The sequence below is a fragment of the Salmo salar genome, chromosome 11 (genome assembly GCF_965601325.2).
Source record: "Salmo salar chromosome 11, fSalSal1, whole genome shotgun sequence".
NCBI classification, from domain to species: domain Eukaryota; kingdom Metazoa; phylum Chordata; class Actinopteri; order Salmoniformes; family Salmonidae; genus Salmo; species Salmo salar.
The window spans coordinates 11,983,400-12,001,236 of NC_138301.1; the positions used below are offsets into that span (position 1 = coordinate 11,983,400).

General features: G+C 42.4%; 1 protein-coding gene across 1 annotated transcript in view; it reads left to right on the top strand.

Annotated features, from left to right (window-relative positions):
* LOC106561988 (cadherin-11) overlaps positions 1–17,837 on the top strand; it is a 77,394-nt gene that overhangs the window by 21,599 nt on the left and 37,958 nt on the right. The gene's annotated exons all lie outside the window — the stretch shown is intronic.

A 17,837-nucleotide genomic window follows, 5' to 3' on the forward strand; every position in this document is an offset into this window, starting at 1 on the left:
CTTACTCTAACTTAGCTGATAGACAAGCATACATGCATCCAGTGAGACTTGCTGAGGTTCAGTTGGTATCTGGGTTTTGCGAGCCCCTGCTTTGATAATGTGTCAAATAAAGTTGACCAGTGCCGCTCAACGCCCATTTTCCCCGAGCGTCAGTGTTCAGAATGTAGCAACCTTAGCCGGTCAGCCCCCCTGACGCACCTTATTCTGAAATGGCTTTTAAATGACAAAGTGGAGCTGCAAGAGTAAGGAACTTGACAAAACCTATGACATAAACCATTTATAGTGTAGCTCCATCATAGCGCCCAATGTCAAATCAGCCTGAATAGTTAATTTAGAATAAATGTTTTGAATAATAATCGCACATGGTTTAAGGGAAACAATAACAGATTATGACTGGCCAGTGGCAGTTCTCGAAGTCTAGGGATTGACTTGAAAAAACAAAGATTGAGGGGAAAAAAATACTGGATGGAAAGTTTAGTCACTGTGGGAGTATGGTTGAGACTGGGACTTTCCAGTATTGCTATGCAGACAGGGCACCACATTGTGTGTGTGTGCGTGCGCGTGTGTGTGTGTGTGTGTGCGCGTGCGTGCGTGCGTGTGTGTGTGTGAGAGAGAGTCAGAGACTGTGTGTATCTTAGGTCTAAGATAACTGCAAAATTGATTGTCTTGACCCTTATTTTAAGGTCAGACTTTACATTGATTCCAAGTGGTTAGGAAGTGGAATTGCATTGAAACAAATGGAGTGTTTTTTTCTCTAATTAATTATTGTTAGATTAAACATGGTGAGAGCGGCTCTGTGCTGTCTGGGTGCAAACATCTCTTATAAACATTTATAATCTGTTTCTGTGCCCATAGAGGTCCTATAATTCCATTCACATTTGTGACTCATCACCAGAATATATACACCTGCTCTGAAAGGCCCCAGAGTCTGCAACACCACTAAGCAAGGGGAACCACCAAGCAAGCAGCACCATGAAGACCAAGGAGCTCTCCAAACAGGTTAGGGACAAAGTTGTGGAGAAGTACAGATCAGGGTTGGGTTATAAAAAAATATCAGAAACATTGAACATCCCACGGATCACTATTAAATCCATTATTAAAGAATGGAAAGAATATGGCACCACAACAAACCTGCCAAGAGAGGGCCACCTACCAAAACTCACGGACCAGGCAAGGTGGGCATTAATCAGAGAGGTAACAAAGAGACCAAAGATAACCCTGAAGGAGCTGCAAAGCTTCACAGCAGAGATTGGAATGTCTGTCCATAGGACCAAGCCATACACTCCACAGAGCTGGGCTTTACATAAGAGTGGCCAGAAAAAAGCCATTGCTTAAAGAAAAAATAAGCAAACACGTTTGGTGTTTGCCAAAAGGCATGTGGGGGACTCCCCAACCATGTGGAAGAAGGTACTCTGGTCAGATGAGACTAAAATTGAGCTTTTTGGACATCAAGGAAAACGCTATGTCTGGCACAAAACCAACACCTCTCATCACCCGAGAACACCATCCCCACAGGGAAGCATGGTGGTGGCAGCATCATGCTGTGTGGATGTTTTTCATCAGCAGGGACTGGGAAACTGGTCAGAATTGAAGGAATGGTCGATGGCGCTAAATACAGGGAAATTCTTGAGGGAATCCTGTTTCAGTCTTCCAGAGATTTTGGACTGGGACGGAGGTTCAACTTCCAGCAGTACAATGACTCTAAGCATACTGCTAAAGCAACACTCGAGTGGTTTAAGGGGAAACATTTAAATGTCTTGGAATAGCCTAGTCAAAGCCCAGACCTCAGTCCAATTGAGAATCTGTGGTATGACTTAAAGATTGCTGTAGACCAGCGGAACCCATCCAACTTGAAGGAGCTGGAGCAGTTTTGCCTTGAAGAATGGGCAAAAATCCCAGTGGCTAGATGTGCCAAGCTTATAGAGACATACCCCAGGAGACTTGCAGCTGTAATTGCTGCAAAAGGTGTCTTTACAAAGTATAGACTTTTGAAGGGTGTGTGGGGGGAGGGGGGGGGGGGGGTGAATAGTCATGCACGCTCAAGTTTTCAGTTTTTTTTGTCTTATTTCTTGTGTGTTTCACCCCCCAAAATATGTTGCATCTTCGAAGTAGTAGGCATGTTGTGTAAATCAAATGATGAACTCTACCCCAACACGGTTAGAATCCACCACTCCGCCTGATCCTTGCCGTAACTTCTGGACCGGTGCATCGGTTCATCGCTGCTACCGAGTGGCTATAGTGGCTAGTGCACCAGCCCGAAGCTAGCACCAGTTAGCTGCGAGCCAGGCGCATCTCCCGGCTAGAAAACTAAATTACTACAACTACAACAGTTTCCTCTTTCGCCATCTGGTGTGGACCCTTTGTCGACACGGCGCCCTGCCGTACCACCACGACTGGTCTGCCGACTTTACTCCATCCGCTGTGCCCTCAACCGGCCTTCGCCGGACGTCGGAGCAGACGCTTCTACTTACCCCGGCCTGCTAACTTTAAACACTGTGTCTCCCGCGTGCTAGCGTAGTAACGACTACCCCGCGGCTTCCCTGTTCCATCTATTGCTATTCACTGGACCCTATGATAACTTGGCTACATAGCTGATGCCTACTGGATTGTTCATTAATCACGGTACTCCATTCTGTTTATTTTTCGTTTATCTGTCGGCCCCAACTCAGGTCGTGTGTAGTTAACCTCTTGGGGCTAGGTGGGACGCTAGCGTGCCACCCGTGGTGCACTCCATCAACAGCAGGTGCATTTCAAGAGCGGCAAATTTGAATCCAAATAAATGTCAAAATTCAAATTTTTCAAAAATACAACTATGTTACACCATTTGAAAGATAAACATCTCCTTAATCTAACCACGTTTTACGATTTCAAAAAGGTTTTACGGCGAAAGCATAAATTTAGAGTATGTTAGGACAGTACATTTACAAGAGTTGTGTGTAATGTTTTGTCAAGTCAAAGACAGGGTCACCAAAACCATAAAACCAGCTAAAATGATGCACTAACCTTTTACAATCTCCATCAGATGACACTCCTAGGACATTATGTTAGACAATGCATGCATTTTTAGTTCTATCAAGTTCATATTTATATACAAAAACAGCGTTTTACTATGGCATTGATGTTGAGGAAATCGTTTCCCTCCAATAACCGGCAGTCAAGTCAGCGTCAGAAATTAAATAATTAAAATTAGAAAACATTGGTAAAATATTATATTGTCATTTAAAGAATTATAGATTTACATCTCTTGAACGCAATCAACTTGCCAGATTTAAAAATAACCTTACTGGGAAATCACACTTTGCAATAATCTGAGCACTGCGCCCAGAAAAATACGCGTTGCGATACAGACTAGACGTCATGTTGGGGAGATCTAAAATCGAAAATACTATGTAAATAATCCATTACCTTTGATTCTCTTCATCAGATGTCACTTCCAGGTATCACAGGTCCATAACGAATGTAGTTTTGTTCAAAAAAGCTCATCATTTATGTCCAAAAATCTCCGTCTCGTTAGCACATGATGTAAGCCAGCCGGACTTCTCGTCATGAACGAGGGGAAAAAATATATTTCCGTTCGTTCAAACATGTCAAACGTTGTATAGCATAAATCATTAGGGCCTTTTTTAACCAGAACATGAATAATATTCAAGGTGGACGAATGCATACTCTTTTATAACGTATTGGAACGAGGGTACCCAACATGAAGTAGCGCGCCAGGTGTCTAATGGGACATCACCGTTCCATGGCTCTTGTTCGGTCAGATCTCCCTCCAGAAGACTCAAAACACTTTGTAAAGGCTGGTGACATCTAGTGGAAGCAATAGGAAGTGCCAAAATATTCCTAAACCCCTGTGTTTTTCAATGGGATAGGTTTAAAGTCAATACAACACATCAGGTATCCACTTCCTGTCAGAAAATGTCTCAGGGTTTTGCCTGCCAAATGAGTTCTGTTATACTCACAGACACCATTCAAACAGTTTTGGAAACTTTAGAGTGTTTTCTATCCATATATAATAAGTATATGCATATTCTAGTTACTGGGTAGGATTAGTAACCAGATTAAATCGGGTACATTTTTTTTATCCAGACGTGCAAATGCTGCCCCCTAGACCCAACAGGTTAACCGACCCTCTCTGCCCATTCATCGCCATTTTACCTGTTGTTGTTGTCTTAGCTGATTAGCTGTTGTTGTCGTACCCATTGTTGCCTTAGCTAGCTCTCCCAATCAACACCTGTGATTGCTTCATACCTCGCTTTATGTCTCTCTCAAATGTCAATATGCCTTGCACACTGTTGTTTAGGATAGTTATTATTGTCTTAGTTTACTGCGGAGCCCCTAGTCCCACTCAACATGCCTCAGATACCTCCTTTGTCCCACCTCCCACACATGTGATGACCTCACCCAGCATAACTAGCCCGTCCAGAGATGCAACACTCTCTTATCATCACTCAGTGCCTGGGTTTACCTCCACTGTACCCGCACCCGACCACCCGTCTGTACATTATGCCCTGAATCTATTCTACCACGCCCATAAATCTGCTCCTTTTATTCTCTGTCCCCAACGCACTAGATTACCAGTTTTGATAGCCTTTAGCCATACCCTCATCCTACTCCTCCTCTGTTCCTCGGGTGATGTGGAGGTTAACCCAGGCCCTGCGTGTCCCCAGGCACTCTGGTTTGTTGACTTCTGTAACCGAAAAGGCTTGGTTTCATGCATGTTAACATCAGAAGCCTCCTCCCTAAGTTTGTTTTACTCACTGCTTTAGTACACTCCGCCAACCCTGATGTCCTTGCCGTGTCTGAATCCTGGCTAAGGAAGGCCACCAAAAATTCTGAGATTACCATCCCCAACTACAACATTTTCCGTCAAGATAGAACTGCGAAAGGGGGAGGAGTTGCAATCTACTGCAGAGATCAGAGTTCTGTCATACTTTCCAGGTCTATGCCCAAACAGTTCGAGCTTCTAATTTTAAAAATGAATCTCTCCAGAAATAAGTCTCTCACTGTTGCCGCCTGTTATAGACCCCCCTCAGATCCCAGCTTTGCCCTGGACACCATATGTGAAATGATTGCACCCCATCTATCTTCAGAGTTCGTTCTGCTAGGTGACCTAAACTGGGATATGCTTAACACCCCAGCAGTCCTACAATCTAAGCTAGATGCCCTCAATCTCACACAAATTATCAAGGAACCCACCAGGTACAACCCTAAATCCGTAAACATGGGCACCCTCATAGATATTATCCTGACCAACTTCCCCTCCAAATACACCTCTGCTGTTTTCTATCAGGATCTCAGCGATCACTGCCTCATTGCCTCCATCTGCTATGGGTCAAACGACCACCTCTCATCACTGTCAAACGCTCCATAAAACACTTCCACGAGCAGGCCTTTCTAATCAACCTGGGAGGATATATCCTGGAAGGATATTGACTTCATCCCGTCAGTCGAGGGTGCCTGGTCGTTCTTTAAAAGTAATTTCCTCACCATCTTAAATAAGCATGACCCTTTAAAAAAAATGTAGAACTAAGAACACATATAGCCTATGGTTCACTCCAGACCTGACTGCCCTTGACCAGCTCAAAAACATCCTGTGGCGGACTGCACTAGCATCGAATAGTCCCCGCGATATGCAACTTTTCAGGGAAATAAGGAACCAATACAGTCAGGAAAGCAAAGGCTAGCTTTTTCAAACATAAATTTGCATCCTGTAGCTCTAACTCCAAAACGTTTTGGGACACTGTAAAGTCAATGGAGAGTAAGAGCACCTTCTCCCAGCTGCCCACTGCACTGAGGCTAGGTAACACTGTCACCACCGATAAATCCAGAATTTCAATAAGTATTTCTCTACGGCTGGCATGCTTTCCTCCTGGCTTCCCCAACCCCGGCCAACAGCTCCTCACCACCCTTAGTTACTTGCCCAAGCCTCCCTAAGCTCCCCAAGCTTCTCCTTCACCCAAATCCAGATAGCAGATCTTCTGAAAGAGCTGCAAAACCTGGACCCGTACAAATAAGCTGGGCTAGACAATCTGGACCCTCTCTTTCTAAAATTATCCACCGCCATTGTTGCAACCCCTATTACCAGTCTGTTCAACCTCTCTTTCATATCGTCCGAGATCCCTAAAGATTGGAAAGCTGCCGCAGTCATCCCCCTCTTCGAAGGGGGTGACACTCTAGACCCAAACTGTTATAGACCTATATCCATCCTCCCCTGCCTTTCTAAAGTCTTCGAAAGCCAAATTAAAAAAGCCGAGCTTCAATGCCATACGACACTCCTTCCGTGGCCTCCAACTGCTCTTAAATGCTAGTAAAACCAAATGCATACTTTTCAACCGTTTGCTGCCCGCACCCGCCCGCCTGACTAGCATCACTACTCTGGATGGTTCTGACTTAGAATATGTGGACAACTACAAATACCTAGGTGTCTGGCTAGACTGTAAACTCTCCTTCCAGACTCATATTAAACATCTCCAATCCAAAATAAAATCTAGAATCGGCTTCCTATTTCACAACAAAGCCTCCTTCACTCACACCGCCAAACATATCCTCGTAAAACTGACTATCCTACCGATCCTCGACTTTGGCGATGTCATTTACAAAATAGCTTCCAATACTCTACTCAGCAAACTGGATGCAGTCTATCACAGTGCCATCCGTTTTGTCACCAAAGCCCCTTATACCACCCACCACTGCGACCTGTATGCTGTAGTCGGCTGACCCTCGCTACATATTCGTCGCCAGACCCACTGGCTCCAGGTAATCTATAAGTCTATGCTAGGTAAAGCTCCGCCTTATCTCAGCTCACTGGTCACGATAACAACACCCACCCATAGCACGCGCTCCAGCAGGTATATCTCACGGGTCGTCCCCAAAGCCAACACCTCCTTTGGCCGCGTTTCCTTCCAGTTCTCTGCTGCCAATGACTGGAACGAATTGCAAAAATCGCTGAAGCTGGAGACTTATATTTCCCTCACTAACTTTAAACATCAGTAATCTGAGCAGCTAACCAATCGCTGCAGCTGTTCATAGCCCATCTGTAAATAGCCCACCCAATCTACCTACCTCATCCCCATATTGTTTTTATTTACTTTTTTGCTCTTTTGCACACCAGTATTTCTACTTGCACATCATCATCTGCTCATCTATCACTCCAGTGTTAATTTGCTAAACTGCAATTACTTCGCTACTATGGCCTATTTATTGCCTTACCTCCTCACGCCATTGTATATAGACTTTCTTGATTTCTATTGTGTTATTGACTGTATGCTTGTTTATTCCATGCGTATCTCTGTGTTGTTGTTTGTGTCACACATTGCTTTATCTTGGCCAGGTCGCAGTTGTAAATGAGAACTTGTTCTCAACTAGCTTACCTGCTTTAAATAAAGGTGAAATGAAAAATAAATTAAAAAATACAAACCCCCAAAAATCCAATTTTAATTCCAGGTTGTAAGGCAACAAAATAGGAAAAATGCCAAAGGGGGTGAATACTTTCGCAAGCCACTGTACATCATGGTTGGACGCGTCTCCTGTCTGATGCCATTCATGGTTGCCCTAAATTTGATGTAATCCAGACTGGTGTTTTCTCCATCTCCTTAACTAGGTCCTTCAGAAAGTGGAGAGCATACACATAACGTTAGCTAGCGAGCCAGCCAGCTAACGTTAGCTAGCTAACAGTACACTTTAACTTGACATTAGCTTTATGCAGTTTTACTACACAATAAAAAAAATGTAAAGCTGCGTTTACACGATTACCTAGACATACTGATCAGCTCCAATAGACAGATGCATGCTATATGGCAGACCAATCCAAACTCATCTCTCGGCATGTCCAGCCCACTCATTATCTCAGCCAATCATGGCTACGATTATTTAGCTAAACCAACTAGGCTTGTAATTTAACCATTTAAATGTATTCATATTTACAGATGGCATACAAGTTTGATATTAAGGCAAATGAAAGTTCACATATTCGAGAAGGCGTTTCTGCCACAAAACGCATTTTAATAAAGTAATATGCCTAGTTTCCTGAATCGGGTCACATTTTTGTTCACACATGCCTAAGCATATAGGGCATTCATTCAGACTTAGGAAATTATGCCTTTCTTACGCAAACCTATCCTCCGCACTTCTCAGTAGTTGGTATTCAGACTTAACTTATGAAGGTGCGTAACAGGCTTTGCAGGCATGGTTCCCTTGCACGCACTGAATAAATGTAATTCAACCACTTAAAACACTTCCTCTTGCAGATTTTCTCATGGAGTTTTCATTCAATAGGGTTTTCAGTACATTTATTTTAAGCCATCCCTTTAAATATTGTGTACACTTCAGTTTGAATTTTGTCGACAGACTCACAAGAATATATCGAGAGAACAGTTTCAGAATATTAGGGATCAATGAAAGAAAGCCATCTAAATATTCGTCTCCGTTTCAGCACCTATTGGTATATTTGAAAATACTCTGATTTTATAGATTATTTAGGGTTAGGAAAGTATTTATGAATCATAAAAAGCAGGTTTGGAGTGCCTTTATGCACGAAAGAAAGAAAACGGTGGTTTGATAATTCTGAACATTGCCACATTTCATTATTTAACCCATTGTGATGTTAGAAGATTAGTGTTCATATAATTATAATTAGGGAGAATAGTGTACAATAGTAGGATATACCCTTGTCTATTGCCTGCACTAACCCTGGAACTGTGTGATGACACAGCCAAGTATTGCGCCATGTGTCGGGTTCAAACTGTTACGGCTTGGTCTGCGATCCGCTCCATAACGATTTAATTAGCATACGTGTATTTTTTTTTTTTACATGATCAAATGTTACTAATGATCCTCTGTAACAACCACATGGCTGTGACATCGTTTTCAGAGGAAGCAAATGAAGGTAAACAAAACAATGTAATTAAATGGAATGATTATGTAGGCTATACCAACTGAAGGGAACTAATAGTCAATTGGCAAAAGGCTATACAATTTAAATTCTGAATAATGGAATTTCATTACGTTTACTATGGGAAGTTGATATATTGATAGGCTTCAGTTATATTGATAGCTCTTTTTTTCCCCACTTGGAACTGGTAGGTTCGCGCGACCTTATTCATGGTTTCCTTGCACGTAGAGGTGGTGGAATTATTAGGAAATTAAGTCAAGGTCAGAATACAGCGTATCTGTAAACACACCTCTGCCACACCTTAAGTTATTGGATCTCCACACGATCAAAACTAATAGCAGGTGAATAGAATTCGCATAGAAACAAAAGTGCATAAAAAGGGGATTACGGTATGTTCCATTTATGCCCGCTTAACTCGGGTCGGAATCAGACCCATAATTTACAGGTACAGTAACTGTCAAAAGGGAAACGCTGACATAAAGTGTTTTAAAGCAACACCATTCTTCCACAAGAAATTCCATTATTTGGTGTTTTGTTGATGGTGGTGGAAAACGCAGTCTCAGGCGCCGCTTCAGAATCTCCCATAAGTGTTAATTTGGGTTGAGATCTAGTGGCGTATGGCATATGGTTTACATCATTTTCATGCTCATCAAACCATTCACTCGTGCCCTGTGGATGCGGCGTTATTATCCTATTGGGGCATAGCCATGGTAGCCAAAATAATGGCCTGCCCAGCATTTTTATACATGACCCTAATCGTGATGGGATGTTAATTGCTTAATTAACTCAGGAACCACACCTGTGTGGATATAATTTGTATCCCTCATTTGCGTAAGTGTTGCCATTATTTACATGTAGGTAAATAATGAAGTTCAACTGTTAATGAGGGTATACACAGCTGGCATATATTTTGTACTAGTAATAATACAAACTTGTCCCCTTACTGAAGCAATTATGACATTTTCCAGATAGGTAATGAATTGTGTTTACTTCAAAAGTTATCCAATTTAACTTATCCTATTGTGTTGCAAGAAAAAGTTAATATGCAACCATTAAGCATCTGAAGCTGTAGAGCAGGGCACGTTGAATGGAAATGATTGAATGATGCATTATTTAAATAGTGAGGAGTCGAGCTGGCTGGCTCAAACCATTTTCATTATGGTATGAATTATTTCACATTGTAGTCTGTGCAATAATCAAGGGCCATGGTGAAAGAGTGAGAGAGAGAGAGAGGGAGAATATGTGTGAGCGAGTTATTGAGACTGAAAAGGAAGAGAGAGGGGACAGAGAGTGAGGGAGGTCGAGTCTGAAAGCGAGGAGCTTATTTCACACTGGATCTAGCTCACCGGAAACTAATCAGCCATGATGGAGTTGTAGGCAGAACTCACAGAAACCCTCATAACGTTGAAAATGACAGATTTAGTCATTAGTGGCAGAGTGGAGCATACAGTGGGAAACCTGCATCTCCTGGTCCCCTCAGTGAGTGGGCGTGTGTGAGGGGAGGAGAGCAGCCAGCATTGATGAATGGGCCCCAACTGGGTCCGATTATGCAGCGTAGAGGCTGGCACAGAGGGAGAGAGGGAGGTGGGGGGGAGGGAGGGGTGGTTGGAGGAGAGAGTCCTTTAGCATCCTTGCCACTGCTGCAGCCAAGTTCGTCCGCACCAATGACTCTTAACACCTGTAAATAAGCCCCTGCCAAAGGCTTATTTATCAAATGATTCAAGGTTATCGATTTCTCCCACCCATGTAACAAAGTTTGCGGGGAGTTTTCACTGTGCGGGCAAATTGTGAACGTCCAATCGGAGGGAATGAATCAGTGGCATAGAGAGTGAGCCAAGCTACGTTTAGTATTCACCAAAGTAGGCCTGAGCCTCTTTTAATTTGGCAAGCGACAGCGGGTGTATGTCAGCACCTCCCACCTCACCTCTGGCCAGTGTGCTGTGAAGTAATGGCTGTTTAAATGGAGAAGGCGACTCTAATAGAAGAGCATTTATTTTCCGGAGCTTCTCCCACTCTGACTCATGTCACTTGATATTCATTGGAGGCTGTCTCAGCGCGGCTAGCTCAGAGCTTACTCTTATCAAGATAACCATTCAGTGGCCCAGCTCTTTTGAATACTCCAGGAAATAAAAAAGAGATACTATAGGTTACTTACCAATGACAACAAAAAAAGCAAAGAAGAGAAATTGCACTTCCTTATCATTAGAAGAGGAAGATGCCTTATCCTTTAGGACTGATAGTTCCAGCCTGGCATTAGAAACAGGCTCCTTACAAGTGGAGAGAATGGTGGAAATATTCATTCAAATCATGCGAGTGCATATTGACTATTGAAATGGTGTAAGGCGAAGTTGAGGATTTTAGAGTATGGCAGATTACCCAAGGGCTTATCTCATTAAATGCAGTTGCTTTATCTTAAATAGGGCGAGTTCTTCAAACGTCCTCCACTACACTAATTATCTATTATGTATTGCATGGCTATTCAATTCGATGCTATTTTTATCAGAATGAATCTCCTCCACTGAGAGAGCTGCAGTATCATAAACGAACAAATACCAATGTTTAAATAGCATTTGATCATTTTCACAGCATATACTCTACTCCTATGCAGTTTGAAGATGTATGGAGATAGATTGATGCAATCTAATATATGGCATTGCAAGTCCTATTAGTCAGCACTGGTGAGAGACTAAATCACTTGCTTTGAGTTGTGAAATAAAATAGTATGGTTTATAAACTGAAAGACGGACTTCAATTATTTGATGTTTATTTTTTCCTCCTGGCTGAAACATAGATTTTGAATCGGACACCCATGCTGCTGAGGCTAAATGTACGTTAAAAGCATATTGAATTTCCCTCAATTGCAGGTTTTCTACACAGGTAATACGATGCGGTGGCAGCATCTCCTTCAGAATGAATCACCAGTCAAGGAGGCAAAGTGGAGGGATTTAATTTGGGCACAAGTAGGGTGAGCGTCAGCAGAGGAGGTCAGCGACCTCTATCTGGATAAATAAAGGACGGCCGTTTGGTGGCAAAAGCTCATAATCTGGCAAATACATATTCAACAGCTTATCCATAAACATCATTCACAAGAGGTGAGCACTGCTCTGAATATCAACATTCAGGGGAAAAGATTCAGGCTCGGGGAATGAGCGTGTTTGTCCCTTAACTGTCCAGGCCTACTTTATGTCCCCTACTCCCACTCCAACCTCTCTCTACTCCAAATGTATAAGCTGTGCAATTCCACTCTGGCTCTTCTGCTGTCATTACACACACAGACTCACTCACCTTGGCTAGCTAATCTTCTCTTCAACCATGGAAAAATTCGGAGTATCTTTGATAAGGAATGGGGAAGGTCGAATAAATGGCACCGAAACTCATTACGAGGGTGTACTCCTATTGTATAATTCATACAAAATGCAAAATGAAAAGCTGCCGGGGTGATGCTAAAGGCTAGGTGATTCATCTCCCTTTCCCTCTATGTATGTAAACTGTCGTTTATTTTTGATTCCGCATTGGACAAACCCTCTGGCCCTCCTCTACTCGGTAGTCCTGTCAGATGGCTAGTTAGAAGAATTTGGGTTGTTGTCCTTGGTTCACTAAATCCATGTGTCATGGATAATGCTAGTCTCTTCTGAGGAGATTTCCTCTGATTCCGTTCAATTACCTTTTGCACTTGCTGTGTATGGTGGCATGTGTTGTTTGTGGTACTTATTCATTCAGTTTGTTCTCCCACGTTTCATTTGAAGTGGGGGGGGGAAATCAAGCCCATACAGAGCTGTCAGTGACGTCGCCATGCACACATCTCCAGGGGATTGCAGCAGGTTTGCAGTGTTTCTTTAAGGTGGTTATTTTTGTGTTACTTTGCATTTATATTGACTTTGGCAATCTGTTATTTTTCTATATATCTATATTTTATGTCTAAATTTACATTTTGCTTGCAGAACACATCATGTGGGCAGGTGTTCTTGTAAAACGCGTGTCAAACTCAATGCACATAAGGCTGAGTGTCTGCGGGTTTTCACTTCTCCTATCGTACTTGATGAATTAAGGTCACTAATTAGTAGGGAACTCCCCTCACCTGGTTGTCCAGGTCTTAATTGAAAGGAAAACCCAAAAAGCAGCAGACACTAGGCCCTCCACGGAATGAGTTTGACAAAGCAATAAGTTGCAAAATATCTGCTTATGTTCAACAAGACATCATTAGTCTTTTCTATGAGCTTCTCTTACAATGGTTTTACCAAAGGAAGTGCTTTGAATATGATATTGTGAAAAATGTGATAAGTTGGGGGACATTTCAGAATAGCCTATGATTTATATGTGAGTAATCCAGGAATGTGTCCAGATATGCTCAGTGGTGATATATATGTGTGTGTGTGTGTGTGTGTGTGTGTGTGTGTGTGTGTGTGTGTGTGTGTGTGTGTGTGTGTGTGTGTGTGTGTGTGTGTGACTAGAATGACTAACATCAAATGTAGAGGAAGTGGGAATCGGTTATCTGGGGTAAATACCCAGGAGGAAGTTGTGTCCTTCATGCAGCTCTGCCTGGCATTGTTTGACACAGTCATCTTAATTAGACTTGCAGAACAGATGAACTCAGTCTTACTGGCATTTTTTTGTGTCATTTTGGCCCTGTTCAGCTATGTTGGTCGTGTGTGTGTAATTGACTTCGAAACATTGGCATCGTTGCCACCTGTCAATTCCACACAGCTGTGGCCTGCAAAATCCTCCCGAAAGCTGGTATAATTCTAGCTGCTTATGCTCTGCTTCTGCCTGAACGCCCTCTCATTGAACTGCTCATGTAGCCATGCATCATTGGTAAGAGCAGAGTAGAGTATAGGTTGGGTCCACAAGCACTGCTCCTGTTCTCACAGTATCAGAGTTTAGGTTGAATACCAAGGCCTGAAAAGATGCTGCTGTTACAACATAATTCTAGGGACATAGCTCTCAATTTAATTTGTGTGCCCTCTCCTATGTTCTACAGTAGCAGTCACCTATAACAGATCTGACCAAAAACAAACCTTATTTTAAGAATATCTTGTTCCTTCTTATAATAATTGCTCTGTCAGCCTTATAGACTGCTAGTTTTCCAGTAATCCCTATCTCACAGTAGAGGATGTGTAGAATCACAGACCAGGATGAGTTGAACTCAGGAGGTCTCAGTGGCACAATCATATAGAGACATACACCTACTTTCACTGTGTTGTGTGAATGTTTTTCTAAAGGAGCCTATACCACACCATCCATGAACATCTGTCGTGGCTTTGTGTTGTCAGAGTGAATCAGATACCAGAGATTCACTAGCAATAGTATTCTTATGTTGAAGAGGATCAGCATGATGATGTGCTGATCATCGTGATGAAAGTATTCACACCCCTTGACTTTTTCCCCGTTTTGTTGTGTTACAGCCTGAATTTAAAATGGTACACACAATACCCCGTAATGTCAAAGTGGAATTCTGTTTTTCGAAATTGGTACAAATTCATTAAAAAGGAAACGCTAGTCAAAAAGTATTCAACCCCTTTCTTATGGCAAGCCTAAATAAGTTCATGAGTAAAAACATGCTTAACAAGTCACATTATGTTTCATGGACTCACTCTGTGTGTAGTAATAGTGTTTAACATATTTTTTTTTAATACTACCTCATCTCTGTAATTACAGACTTTAACGGATGTGATAGGAGAAAACTGAGGATGGATCAGCAACATTGTAGTTACGCCACAATACTAACCTAATTGACAGTGAAAAGAAGGAAGCCTGTACAGAATACAAATATTCCAAATCATGCATGCCTGTTTGCAATGAGGCACTAAAGCAAAACTGCAAAAAATGTGGTAACTTAATTTTATGTCTTGAATACGAATCGTTATGTTTGGGGCAAATCCAAGACAACACATTACTGAGTAGCGCTCTTCATATTTTCAAGCATTGTGGTGGCTGCATCATGTTATGGGCAAGGACAAGGGAGTTTTTTAGGACAAAAATAAATGGAATAGAACTAAGCACAGAAAAAAAATCCTAGAGTAATACCTGATTCAGTCCGCTTTCCAACAGACACTGGGAGACAAATTCACCTTTCAGCAGGACAATAACCTAAAACACAAGGCTAAATATACACTGGAGTTGCTTACCAAGATGACATCCAATGTTCCTGAGTGGCCTAGTTACAGTTTTGACTTAAATCTGCTTGAAAATATATGGCAAGACTTGAAAATGGCTGTCTATCAACAACCAACTTGACAGAGCTTGAAGAATTGGTACCAGTGCTTGTAGGCAGATAATTGTCTTCGCAGGGTCTCAAAGAATGACTGAGATGTGAAAGATAACTTTTCCATTTAAAAAAAAAAAGTTCCTCAGATGGAGGTGCTTAGCTGATAGAATTGTACTGCATTTCAATGTGGAAGCTTTTCTGTGGTCTCTAAACACCTCCCTCTGCAACTGGATCCTGGACTTCCTGACAGGCCGCCCCCAGGTGGTGAGGGTAGGTAGCAACACATCTGCCACACTGATCCTCAACACTGGAGCTCCCCAGGGGTGCGTGCTCAGTCCCCTCCTGTACTCCCTGTTCACCCACGACTGCATGGCCAGGCACGACTCCAACACCATCATTAAGTTTGCAGACGACACAACAGTGGTAGGCCTGATCACCGACAACGACGAGATAGCCTATAGGGAGGAGGTCAGAGACCTGGCCGGGTGGTGCCAGAATAACAACCTATCCCTCAACGTGACCAAGACTAAGGAGATGATTGTGGACTACAGGAAAAGGAGGACCGAGCACACCCCCATTCTCATCGACAGGGCTGTAGTGGAGCAGGTTGAGAACTTAAAGTTCCTTGGTGTCCACATCAACAACAAACCAGAATGGTCCAAACACACCAAGACAGTCGTGAAGAGGGCACGACAAAGCCTATTCCCCCTCAGGAAACAAAAAAGATTTGGCATGGGTCCTGAGATCCTCAAATGGTTCCACAGCTGCAACATCGAGAGCATCCTGACTGGCTGCATCACTGCCTGGTACGGCAATTGCTCGGCCTCTGACCGCAAGGCACTACAGAGGGTAATGCGTACAGCCCAGTACATCACTGGGGCTAAGCTGCCTGCCATCTAGGACCTCTACACCAGGCGGTGTCAGAGGAAGGCCCTAAAAATTGTCAAAGACTCCAGCCACCCCAGTCTTAGACTGTTCTCTCTACTAGCGCATGGCAAGCGGTACCGGAGTGCCAAGTCTAGGACAAAAAGACTTCTCAACAGTTTTTACCCCCAAGCCATAAGACTCCTGAACAGGTAATCAAATGGCTACCCGGACTATTTGCATTGTGTGCCTCCCCCCCAACCCCTCAACCCCTCTTTTACGCTGCTGCTACTCTCTGTTTATCATATATGCATAGTCACTTTAACTATACATTCATGTACATACTACCTCAATTGGGCCGACCAACCAGTGCTCCCGCACATTGGCTAACCGGGCTATCTGCATTGTGTCCCGCCACCCACCACCCGCCAACCCTTCTCTTCCTCTACTGCTACTCTCTGCTCATCGTGTATGCATAGTCACTTTAACCGTATCTACATGTACATACTACCTCAATCAGCCTGACTAACCGGTGTCTGTATGTAGCCTCGCTACTTTTATAGCCTCGCTACTGTATATAGCCTGTCTTTTTTACAGTTGTTTTATTTCTTTACTTACCTATTGTTCACCTAATACCTTTTTTGCACTATTGGTCAGAGCCTGTAAGTAAGCATTTCACTGTAAGGTCTACACCTGTTGTATTCGGCGCACGTGACAAATCAACTTTGATTTGATTTGATGAGAGTGAACGTCTATGGACATACTACAGTACGCCTAAGAGATTTTACGGTATCTGTCACCTAATACCTTTTAAGCACTATTGGTCAGAGCCTGTAAGTAAGCATTTCACTGTAAGGTCTACACCTGTTCTATTCGGCGCACGTGACAAATCAACTTTGATTTGATTTGATGAGAGTGAACGTCTATGGACATACTACAGTACGCCTAAGAGATTTTACGGTATCTGATTGATGTTGTCTGTAAGGCTGATGATGTTGTCATCAAGGGGGGAAATGAAACCCATTATGGATTTGATAGTTCTGTGTGTCATTGTGTGGAAATAGTCTGACTCTGCAACGTTTTAAAAGACAGAGCAAGAAATTATGATTGCTGTAGGGTGAAGTCAGTGTTGTGTAACAGTTCCTTGTGAAGAAAAACAAAAGACATACAAATCCTTTCCATATGGCCTTGCAGCTTAATGCAATGTATTTCATTGGTACAGTATGTACAATAAGAATTCCTCCCTCACTGCTGTCTCTTACATAAATAGTATGCCAGTTTTACAAAATTACAGTGAAAAAAGGCAAGTATGTGAAGGAGAGATGTTTTAATCTGACTAATAAAATGATATGTACGAATGTATAAACAAGACTTTCTGGTATTCAACCTGATATAATGTAATGTAGACTGTTGGAGCATTCAGTTACTGTACACTCAATCACATGACAACTTTTATTAAACAGCTTAATTTTGTGTATTTTAGAGAGAAGCAGTTCATGATAACTCATTACGGAGAATCAAAACCTAGAGGATTTCAATGGTAACAGAATGACGCTGAGGCTCTGCTTTTTCATTTTAAAAGTATGCCAAACAAAACCCATTGATTGCATAGTTTAAAAAAGCATACAGCTCTATGCACAATAACTATTTTTTATAATTTCCATAGAACATTTTACAAAAATAGATTTACTCGAACAGTGCAGATGTAAAGTTTGGCAACATGACGGTAAAATCTTCATCAGTTTTGTATGTGACTATGTTTTCTTAAGTAGCTACTCCAAATTAAGTTTCAAAGATGTCTGCTGAAAGAATGGGGTGTCAGCTATGATATGATACCTTGAGTTATCGAACTACAGTAAGTGAAGTGGATTAACACCC